General features: G+C 35.1%; 1 protein-coding gene across 6 annotated transcripts in view; it reads right to left on the minus strand.

The window, feature by feature from the left end:
• The window catches only part of LOC135206229 (alpha-(1,3)-fucosyltransferase C-like), a 93,129-nt gene that overhangs the window by 5,664 nt on the left and 74,965 nt on the right, over window positions 1-12,500 (minus strand). The window lies entirely within an intron of this gene.

The raw sequence follows: 12,500 nt of genomic DNA on the forward strand, positions 1-12,500 counted from the left end.
TCGAGTTGATCGCGTGACTTAATCGTCTTCGTAACTAAGAGATAAAAATCTTTGACCAGTGAACGTCATGTGTAACAAATTCATTCACAAATTTACGTTACATAATAAATAATGTCAGTTAGAATTATCATACAATTACTAGGCAATCTTACTCGAAAGCTGAGCCACACGACGTTAATTTGTACTCATGAATATTTAAATGGTCTAAGATTCCCACTTCTGCCAGGTTTTGAATTTTGAGGCCAGAGCTAATACCTGCTCAAGTTTTGACTGATTCCATTAAACGTGGATCCAGCTGGTTTTCCTGAACACTTGAGCCACTAGACTAGACTTATTGGTTTCTTTAAGCGTAGTCTATTGCATGCAAAAGAATGATTCAATTCCACAAGCCTTCAACTGCAGAATGGATAAGTCGCGAATGAGTGATCGCGTGGTTAATTTTGCATTGGAAATTGCACTCGTTCAGAGTGCTACTTTTTTCGTTACCTGTTGAGTGACAAATCTCGGTCAAAGACTATCACTTTAATCAAAGGCGGTCCCCGATACCCGCCCCATCCCCCAACCTCTGCTTTAAATTGCTATGCTTTCCAGTACAAAGCGACCTTGCTATCGATTTCCTAGTCGTATTATTTGGACATTCTCCATCTTCTTCTTGCGAGGTTACTGTCCAGTGCAGTGAATGTTTCTCTTCTAGTCGTGAGATTGGGCACTTTTTCCTTTCTTTCCTGTCCCTTCTACTATAACCTTTCTTTAAAATGGAAGCCCTACCTCTTTCTTAGGGGACAAACCAGCTCTTTTCTTTACCTTAACATTTGGGAAAAACTTTCTATCGCGAGAGTATACAGTATATAATGTACTAAGAGGTCCACAATAACAAAAACAAATGTTGCGAGTTCATGTATAGTTCAAAAATCCTTTACAAAGCTTTCGAACCCTTCCCTGGGCTCATCTTATTATTTTTTTTTTTTTTTACTGAAGATGAACCCAGGGAAGGGTTCGAAAGCTTTGTGAAGGATTTCTTAATTATACACGAACTCGCAACATTTTTTATTATTAATGTGGACCTCTTAGAACAAATTGTTAACATTATTCACAAGTTGAGCCCTATTCATATGGAACAAGCTTACAGGGGGGCCCCCATTGACTTGAAATTCAACCTTCCAAAGAATAAAGGGAATCGAACAGATTTCCGAAATCTCTCTAATTACAGATCATTTTAAATATATCTATACCCATACACGATTGAAGATTTGTTTCTCTGATATGGCGTTCATTTGAAAGAGGTAACGGAAAGTAACAGGAGGAGATACAAAAAGAAAAGATCAGTTATGGTTAGACAGATTTTTCTTACCTACCCCCTCCCCCCAAAACCCTGTTTTGTGACTACGCATTCAAAAACATTTCGGCTTTAGAGGTACTTATGTATATATGATGATCCGGGGTTGAAATCCCTGACATGATCATTAGCGACTCTTTCCTACAAGGCTACCGTTTCTGCTACCTGGGGATGTCCGATAGAATATATCGATTAGAATTTAGCCCAAAGACCATGCACTGGGACCTATGGGGTCATTCAACGCTGAAACGAAAACTGACTGTAAAAAGGTTGAACAGTAGGAACACCTCGCACTTGCACTACGAATCAATTGTTAGGAGAGTGTGGAAAGTCACATGGAAGAAAATGAATATGAACGGAGGAACAGTAAAAGGAATGAAAGCGTTTAGAGCTAGGGGCCGAAGGGGCGCAATGACCTCCACGTCTACCTGTTCTCAATAGGGTTGTCATTTCCACTGTTTTCAAGCAGTATGAAGAGTTTGTGTATGGGTGGATTTTGCGAATAATGAATTGAGCCTTTTTAAAAGCTAGATAATAATTAGATACGGTATATGGATGTCTTTGCAAGAAGTGTAGGTTATTATACCAGTGAAATAGCTAAAGAATCACAACAAAATAACACAAAATAGAATGAGGCAACTCAAAAGCGTTACTGCATTCAATGATCGATGGTGGTGTGTTCCCCCCGCCCCACCCAAACCCCGCACTACCGAAAGATATAATAATAATAATAATAATAATAATAATAATAATAATAATAATAATAATAATAATAATAATAATAATAATAATATCATTCAGTTATATTGGGGAAAGACAAATTGCTAGTGAGCCTGTTTATTAAGGAGATTATATTCATTGTGTATTTTCTTTACTTAAATTCACGACCATAAACTTCCTTTCCCCGTATTTCGATTTTTATGATATGTATAGTACATATTCAAGCATAAGACACACAAATGATTTATGATTTGCTTGATAAGATCAATAAGCAAGCAAAGGCCAATGCAACAGCAAAAGCAGTTAGAAATACAAAATTAAAATGAGCTGAAATTGGTCTCAAGAACTATTATAAATCTGAATATTAAAATCATGATAATTATCATATTCAATTCACCATAAGCAGGAATTTACATGGAACAAGGCGAAAATTTCAATAATTACAAAGTGACCCTCCCAAGATTAGAAGGACCCTGTATGATCAAAGGAGGAAAACACCAAAGAATACTGTACAAATAACTGATATATAATTGAATGCAGATTTGAAAAATAAATACATATTATTGCATACATATACATGTACACACACACACACACACACACACACACACATATATATATATATATATTAGGGCTTGTGCCTTGTATGATAAGGCGCCCTATGAGGTAATGTTAGACTAGCGATAATCTTACGCTAAGTCGGTTGGATTGCACTTCCATCTTCAATGGAGTGTCTGGGGGTTTGTAGATCATTTACGAAGTCGGTATTATCTTGTTTGTTATTACGACGATGTGTTAAACTCATGGTGAGGAGGTTCTTGTAGAAAACACGAAATATAAAACTATATGTATTCTTCTGAAGTTTTACATGCTGAAGATCATATGATTGTACAAGTCTTCTAATAACGATAGCTTGATCGCTTCTGCCAATGATGATGGCTAATCCTATTCCTCTACATGATAAAGCTTAGGTAAAGAGGTACAGGTCTTCTAATGACGATAGCTAACTCTGTTCTCCCTGTCTACCATCTCTGTTACAAGTTATGAAGGAACAGACAGTAGTTCGAACATATGAACATACATACAAATGACATAGTTTCATACGAACACACAATCAAATGAGACACGCTACAGATCACGTAGGCCGTTTGAATTATAGGTCGGGGTATTTGTCTCAAGCAGGGAGCTTGAACTAATGTTTATAAACAATTGAATGACTACAGGTGACGGCATGTTATCTTAGCCTACATACTTATTGTATACGTCATCTTTAGCGTCTCTAGTCTGATCACATTCCTGCAAGCAATCTTTTATATATATGGACTAACATTCCATATTTTTATTATGTAAACACTTACATTAGCTCGGTCAGCTACCAAAACCAGCTACTGAATATTACTCAAACTTGACTTGCATTTGACTTATAGGAGTGTGATACAGACACTATGTGAATATATATATATATATATATAATATAATATATTATTTAATAAAAATTCATGGTGTACATGAATTGATTCAAGTAATAAATATAAAACAATGATATTGGTAAATAATAGTGATCACGGATATATAATGATACAGTTTTTCACTTCATCTCATTAAGATACATATGCTACAGAAAATACTAATGTACTCTGATAATTGCATAGAATGAAGATTAATATGATAAAAACATATTTTAACTGATAAAAAATTTCATATATGAATTGATAAAAATATTAATGTTTATGCTAACTGTTATATATCTGATTCATTAATTCATATACTAACTCATAAATAACTGCAGATATTGGTAAGATAAAAAGTAGCAGATTGATTATAGGCTACCTGATTTGTTTATACATATGTATATGGATTCATATAATTATGATTAATATATGTGCACTTTAAATAGATTCCTATTGCGTACACGCAAAGATATATTTAGATTCTGTTATTTATGATCATTATATAAGAGATTCCTATTGCGTACACGCAAAGATATATTTCGACTCTGTTATTTATGATCATTTATATATATAGGATACATGACCGAGGTTATACTACTTCACATTTAACTAGCTTTCGAACCACTTTTCGTCCATTACACAGTTCCAGACAACCACCTATAGCCCAATGAAACGGCCTATTTTCACAGGGTTAAAACAAGGGGAAAATTTGCCTGGGCGGGTCCAACGTTCTATTTTTGCGCTCATACTTATTCTCTGCATCCTAAGCTACACGATTACGTTCGCGATGAATAAAAAAAACATCCCCAGCACGAGTCCTTCGCCAGCAAAGTAGAGTTGAATATCCTTCGGGTCGTAATTGTCGGAAGTATGTCCCATTCGTAGTCGATTCCGACAGCCGCCGGAGCATTCCGCATTAAAACGAGATTAACGACGAGATACGGTGTCGGTCGAAGAAGTCCATGAAATTCCTTTCACATTGTAGGCGGTTGTTACTTGACTGTAGTCGTCCGCTGCGACGAACGATTTCTTGAAGTTTCGATGTGAAATTCTCGTACTGCAGGATACTGTAACCAGGTTCCATTAATCAGCCTGCAAGTGAAATTATACTTGTCACAAGGGCAAAGTAAATTCAGACGACATCCAAATACAGGGGAGGGGAGAGAGCCATTTAGACCAGACTTAACCCACATGAATTCGCTGATATTTTGGAATTCAAAAGAGTCCGCTGTACAAACTTTTTTATCCATGGCATTAACAATGAGTGAACCTATCCAGGTCTATGATGACTGTAAAAATATCCATAATTATAAAAAATAAACAGATATTCAATACGAATCTCAAAGAAAATTCGATATTACTGGTAGTAAGTTACTAGACAAAGAAGTGGAAAACGGAGCTAATTGTAAGATTGCCAGGCAACATAAGAGTCAAAGAGAAGATTAATCATGATTCTATGTGCCCTAACAAAAGTTTCATATTCAATTTTCTCGTGCGCATCCTCTGAGGTTAACTTTTAAAACATTATTAATAGGTAGGAGATGCAACGAAAAACCCACTATGTAACTAATTTCATATAAACTTTGGGTTTTTCAAGAAAATGTAACATTTTCCCATGAATGTGATTTACCTGGATTGTAGTAAGCTAATGTTGCAAGTAAATAATCCATATCCATATCGTGATACTTCTAAATGTCTATGAGGTTCAGAAAAAATTAATTCATTTTGATGTTATAGAAATTCTATTTCCTTATTTTGTTTATTAATTTTAAAATGATTGCAACTCCTTAGCTAAAGTTGCATTGCGCACACCGATAGACACTTGTACCTAAGTCTGCCTTGCCCATGAAGTTCGGGCTAAGCATTCCTTTCTCCAGTCAATCTGTTTTGCAAGCAGAGACGACACACAGATGAAGCCTGTGTAAGCAGATTATTGAGGTTTAAAGGAACAAATGCTGATACGGCAATGATGACGTCGTCACTTGGCAGGAGATTGCTCTCAGCCAGCTAAGAGTTACGTTACTTGCTGCAATAAATACGACTTTAGGATAAATTTATTATCTTTTAATACTCGACCCACACGAAAAGAATGTTTGAAAAAAAACAGTACCAAAATTGAACAATATATTAGTTTCATGTTGGAAAACTGCATGATTATGTTAAATTAAATATACCTTATTCAACTAATGAAAAAGGTTTCCATACAAATTCTATATATATTATTAGCCCTGTATAAGATTCATATAGGATTATTTCATAGATAACATTTTCACTTCTAGACTTCCTGACTTTAAAATCTCTTTTATTTTATTTTATTTATTTATTTATTTATTATTATTATTATTATTATTATTTTTTTTTTTACATTGACTACGAATATAAATCACCGGGACAGACAATATGTCATGAGGTTTTTGATATGTGTTTCAACTTTTAGCTTATTTGTCCAATTTACTAAACGTTAAGTTAGAGTTCAAATCTTTACGCATATATATTTGGGATATTTAATTATCTATGGTTACGTTTTTGCTTATTGATTTTATCGTGATTCCTTTTTTATTATAATTTGTAACCCTTCCGACTTCTTACGGAGTGTATTATATTGACTCCACTTGTATCCATATTTATTTTATTTTTTTATATTTATTTATTTATATATTTCTTTTTTTTATATATATAATATTTTGATAAATTAATGGTTGGCTTGAATATGTGAAGAGTGTTCTAGCGGCGTACCGTATAAGGCTACTTGCGGTATCATTTCTACAGATACGAGATATGAATGATAAAGGTATTTAAAACCGCGAGAACCGCTATAATCCAGTTCGGATCCAATATCACGAGTTGTAACTCGTAAGACATTGACACTTCCTATTTAATTATCCGGTATTCTACCAAACCGATTGACTCTGGGGGATAAAATATATTATTGGTTTTCTTAATGGAAAGGAATTCACACAACGTGTTAAGGAGATTATTATTGATTTACACCACCCGAGTCACAGATTATTATGTGTTGAATTCCATATTTACTGAGTTTAGCACTCATAAATATTCCTAACGCACTCAATTGCGGTGTTGTTTTTAGTGCTATTATTCTATATAACGTGTCAAGGAACTATTAACACTAAGAAGTGTTTATTCCCTCTGTCAGACTCGTAATTCTGTTAATAATTCTACGTATATTCTTTCAAGGATTGATTTGGCACAGGATAGGCCCTTAACTGACAGGTGTCTTAGTGTGTCCCTTGTTTTCATGACACGTGTTACAATCAGTTATGTGCTTTTTTATATCTGTAAGCATTGTAGGCCAGTAAAACAGTGATTTGGCTTTCTGTGACATAGTAGGGAACCCTGGATGACGGAATGCAACCAGTTTATGACGATTGGTATGAAAGAGATTATTATTACTACCTGGTCGTTAGTCCTGCTGTGTTCTTCGGGTTTTCCTCGTCACGGACCTACATATAATATTACATTTGATTACATTATTCTGATACACATACTTTAAATATACTTGTGCTTTAGGGTTTCTGCTCGAAGTGTTTATTGTTTTTGCCTAGCCACTGACCCTGTTTCCGTTTCGAAGTGTTTATTGTTTGGTGTTTATTGTTTTGCTTATCGCTGTTGACACTTGCTTTGTTCAGTTTGTAACAGTTCTGCGCTCCGACCCAGATATTCAATGCCTCGCGATCTCTGGGTTAAGGAATTTTCTTGTTTAGATACGGTTTTAACAATAGGCACGGATGTTTCTATATCTTTTAGTCCAATTAATGGTTCTTTGCTGTATGGTGCGGGATTGCGGGATATGCGTCAGCTATGATATTTGCTTTCCCAGGTAGATATCTTATCTTGGCTCCAATAACCTGAATGATCATTTGTCACCGAGTTCCTTTTGGACTGTGATTAAAGCCTTTGAAAAAACTCGGTAAAGGACTCATGTTCAGTAAGGACTTTATCAGGATAGCCTAGATTATGAACTTAAAATGTACTAGTGAGTTAAGATACCTAGCCCTTCCTTGCCTATTACTGTATATTTTACTTTCAGAGGGCTTTAGTTTACGTGAATAAAAAGCTATAGGAAAGAACTGTTTATCATATTGCTGAAGTAGTATCCCTCTTACCCTTGGTCTGAGGCGTCTGTTGACAATAAAAAAAAATTCCTTATTTAAATCAGGGATTTTTAAGTTAGGTGAGCTGCATTATTCCGCTTTTAAGATATCGAACGCCTGTTGATGCTTTTTTAGACCATAATAAATCTACGCTCTTCTTCGTAAGATCTGTTAAAGGAGCTGTCATGATTGAAGAGTTACATATTTGCATACGATTGTAATACCCACTACAGCGCAAAAGTGCTGTATCCCCCTTTTACGTTAATAAGTACCGGAAAGTTATGAATAGCCGACACCCTTACCATGGACTACTTTTAAGACCTTGACCAGACACATAAAACCTAGATAAACATGTTCGGTTTTAAAAAACTCTCATTTAGATATGTTACTCTGAGATTATTTGTCTTTGTCTCTGTAGCACTAGCTCTACTTTATGTGAATTGTACTTCTAGGTATTAGAAAAGATTACAAGACCAACCATATAAGCATGTAGGGTATCCTTAAAAGTCTCCAAACACTATATTATAATTGGGGCGCAACGTAAGCCGGAGGCATACGTAAAAATTGATAATGTCCCCTGAGTGTGCTGAAAACGGTGTATGAGGTACAATCACTTAGGTAATGGTATCTGGTAAAAGCTTTTAAGTAAGTCCAAATTGGTAAAAAAAAAAATTTATTCTAACCTAACAGAGATAAGATGTCGTCGGTACATGGCACTGGAAACTATCGGGAGTCGTTTCCTTGTTTAAGCGACAGAATCTACGCAGATACGCGAAATCCGATCTTTTATGGCATGACATTTGAGGGAAAAATTATAGGGCTTATTTGATTTCCTAATGACTCCTATTACTAACATTTTTCAACTTCGTCATTTATCTCTATTTGAAATTTCATTGAGAATCTATACGAAGGTACGTAAATATCTTTATGTTTGTCCTTAGACCGTGTTTTGTGTTAAATTACATCCGTTTTTCCCAGAGATCACTCGCTAGTGGAGAAACTTCCTGGTATTCAGGTAAAAGATAAAAAAAAAATTCTGCTGAATCACCTCTGCTTGAATGACTTTACGGATATTACTTTAGATAGATTATCAGAGAGATTCATCTACGACTGGTTGGCGGGATTAAAAATTAGCAACAAAAAAAAAATGCGATATTTATAACTTCCGTATCCACGATATGTATACTTTTAGGGCTTTGTTCGCGGAAATCGTTATATTTCAGAGTGTCGGGAAGGATTAAAATTTCATTTCCCAGCAAAGTCTTTTTACACGCACTAAGACATTCGAGGGTGCATGCTTCTCGAGATTTTGCGTGCAGAGTGCGACTGCGGTTGTGGGAGAATTCTGTTGGGTCATTTGAACAATGTTACGATTTATGAGACAAATGTATAGTTCCTTTATATAAGTTATTATTTGATTAACTGTCTCATTTTTGTTCAAACGGATTTTAATATGTTTGAAGGTTTATAGGATTTCCCTTTGATAAACACGCCTTATTTTGCAGGATGTAAGTTAATATTTTGTATACCCTAGATGAATCTTACAATTACGCTAGATACAGATCAATGTTTTTTATAACTATAGAGGTATCTGTAAGCGCTCGCTTATCCGGACTTCTCATTAGGGAAGTTCGAACAACAGACAGTGAGTCCGTAAATACAGGATATTACGTTTACTAAAGAAATAAAACAAGATATTCTAATTTTTACGGCGCGTACAGTTGGGTTCTTTTATCCCCACTACTTACTTAAATAAACTTACGTATTAAAAAAAAAAAACGAAAACCTGCTCTGATTACTTTATACGGATCGTGTGTTTCATAGGAAAAATCCTTTTTAATTCAAAAAGTATCGGTATGTATGAACCAACTCGCTTTTCCCCACTCTGCTAGAGTCGCTTATTGTATGGAATTTGCTATGCTTTGAACACTTCGGCAGTTTTTGACTGACCTTGACCGCTTGACTAGGTGACACAGTCACCGAGTTTGCTTGTTTGATTCTGAACGGGCTACTGTTTCTATTTTTTTTTTGTAATAATTAAGATCCTTCTCTTTATTACCATCGGCAACGTATTGTGTGTTTTTAGCATTATGTTGCTGGTTACGTATAAAGCAATGATGACGACTATTAGGAAACTGAGCGATTACTAATAGACAAGTTATCACTACTGCATTCAATATTAACTGTTTGTACTTCATTCTTTGCTAAAATTTGAAATAGTGAGGGATCCTGGTCAGCGCATTTAGCCTGATGAAAGTTTTTTACAGACATGTTATTCCTTGCAATCCAACCATATTTTAAAAGTTAAGTTGAGTCATTGAGGTTCGATATTTTTATAACTAACAAAAAACACTCAAGGCTAAAACTGCGATCGGGACTTTGCAAAGGAGCATTTATTGTCATGACCCGAAATAGTGTTACCTCTAATTTATCTAGATTTGTACGGGTGTTCCACTTGTTTTTGTGTGTTTTCTAATCACTACGGTGCTTAACGACCCTATCCATGCATCTGTATAAATACAGACGTCCACTGCGTAAACGCATATTCACTGTTTAATATGATTTGTTACGTAAGGGATTAATAATCACCCAAAATGATAAAAATTAACATAGTATATGATTATTGATATTTCAGTAGAACTTCTGGAAACAGACACTCAAAGATAAAAACTCGCAGTAGCGAAATCTCAATGATGTTGATAATTTCTGTAAAAAAGTAAGATTAAGAATGTCTCGTAACTTCAGCCACAGGAATAACGAAATTCGACCTGCAAAGGAAACACTCAAAGTTACTCCAAATGAATAAAAAATTGTACTTAGCTTGCTTTTGTGGGAAGTCACGGTGTTCCGATAACGACACACGGCCTTGGTCCTCCTTCTCTATTTAGCGGATGACCTGGTTTGGCTTCAGTTTTCCCCGTGCGCGTTGTTTCGATGATTCGAGCCCTTGAAAATCCGATGCTGCAGACGCGTTCGGTTTGTTTCTTGGAGTGCCGGAAACGCTCACTAACGATGTTTTCTTGAATGATTCTAATGAGAGACGAAGCTTGCGTTGTCGTAGGAAAAAGGACACGTCGGTTTTGTTTCTTGAAGTTATTCACTAATGATGATACTAAGTTGCTTGAAGAATCTCTTGCTTTCGTCGTCGTTAAAGAGTTCTTGTTGTTTTCTGAAGTCGCTCACTAACGATGATACTATGTTGCTTGAAGAATCTGCTGCTTCCGTCGTCGTTGACTTCTTATGATACATGATTTATTATTCTGGTTTTTCTTCGTAGGACGTTTGTAGAGTTCTTCTGGTACGCTGGCCACCAATATTAGGGCTTGTGCCTTGTATGATAAGGCGCCCTATGAGGTAATGTTAGACTAGCGATAATCTTACGCTAAGTCGGTTGGTATTGCACTTCCATCTTCAATGGAGTGTCTGGGGGTTTGTAGATCATTTACGAGTCGGTATTATCGTTGTTTGTTATTACGACGATGTGTTAAACTCATGGTGAGGAGGTTTCTTGTAGAAAACACGAAATATAAAACTATATGTATTCTTCTGAAGTTTTACATGCTGAAGATCAGATATGATTGTACAAGTCTTCTAATAACGATAGCTTGATCGCTTCTGCCAATGATGATGGCTAATCCTATTCCTCTACATGATAAAGCTTAGGTAAAGAGGTACAGGTCTTCTAATGACGATAGCTAACTCTGTTCTCCCTGTCTACCATCTCTGTTACAAGTTATGAAGGAACAGACAGTAGTTCGAACATATGAACATACATACAAATGACATAGTTTCATACGAACACACAATCAAATGAGACACGCTACAGATCACGTAGGCCGTTTGAATTATAGGTCGGGGTAGTTGTCTCAAGCAGGGAGCTTGAACTAACTGAAGTTTATAAACAATTGAATGACTACAGGTGACGGCATGTTATCTTAGCCTACATACTTATTGTATACGTCATCTTTAGCGTCTCTAGTCTGATCACATTCCTGCAAGCAATCTTTTATATATATGGACTAACATTCCATATTTTTATTATGTAAACACTTACATATATATATATATATATATATATATATATATATATATATATACATATATAATATATATATAGTATATATATATATATATGTATCTGTGTATATATACATTTTATATATATATATATATATATATATATATCTATAACAGAATCACGAAAGTTAGGAACGTGATAAATCCATAAATAAAGATAAATGCCACAAAGGAAAAATAAACGAAGGGAGTCTGTGAGATCTTTCTTGGCTGAAAAGCCCTTTACTGAAGCAGCTACTGACAAAAAATACGAGAAAAGACAATACAAGAAGGTTCGTATAACTGACAGATAGGGATTATAAAAGGATTAGTGCCTAGAATCCGACACACCTGGAAGATAAGAAAACCTTCCCGAACAAGCATAAACAAAGGGTGCAATTAAAGGTTTAAGACAATCATCTCAGATACAATCTCCAGACAATTAAAGGATTATAGGTGACAGCTATACGGAACCTGGTAGACAAAACCATATTCACAAAAAATGACAGACATACATTACAATAATAAAAAATTTTTTTTTTTTAATAACTCTAAGGCAACTGATTTTTATTTAAGTCAGTAATTATATATTTGAGGTCATTCTTAAACATGTTACAGATACAAGGGTCTAAATGAAAAAGGCCACGACTAACATTGAAATTACAATGAAAAGTAAGTTGTATTAAAGCAGATTCTAAAAGATTTCGTGATAAGACATCTCTTGGACCGTCGCAATTACTGAACTGTCAATCCAATTAATTCGGTGGTTGTTTTCACTTAAATGAATAAATAATGCATTAGATTTTTGCCCAGTTTTTACAGAGT

This window comes from Macrobrachium nipponense, chromosome 29 (assembly GCF_015104395.2).
Source record: "Macrobrachium nipponense isolate FS-2020 chromosome 29, ASM1510439v2, whole genome shotgun sequence".
NCBI lineage: Eukaryota > Metazoa > Arthropoda > Malacostraca > Decapoda > Palaemonidae > Macrobrachium > Macrobrachium nipponense.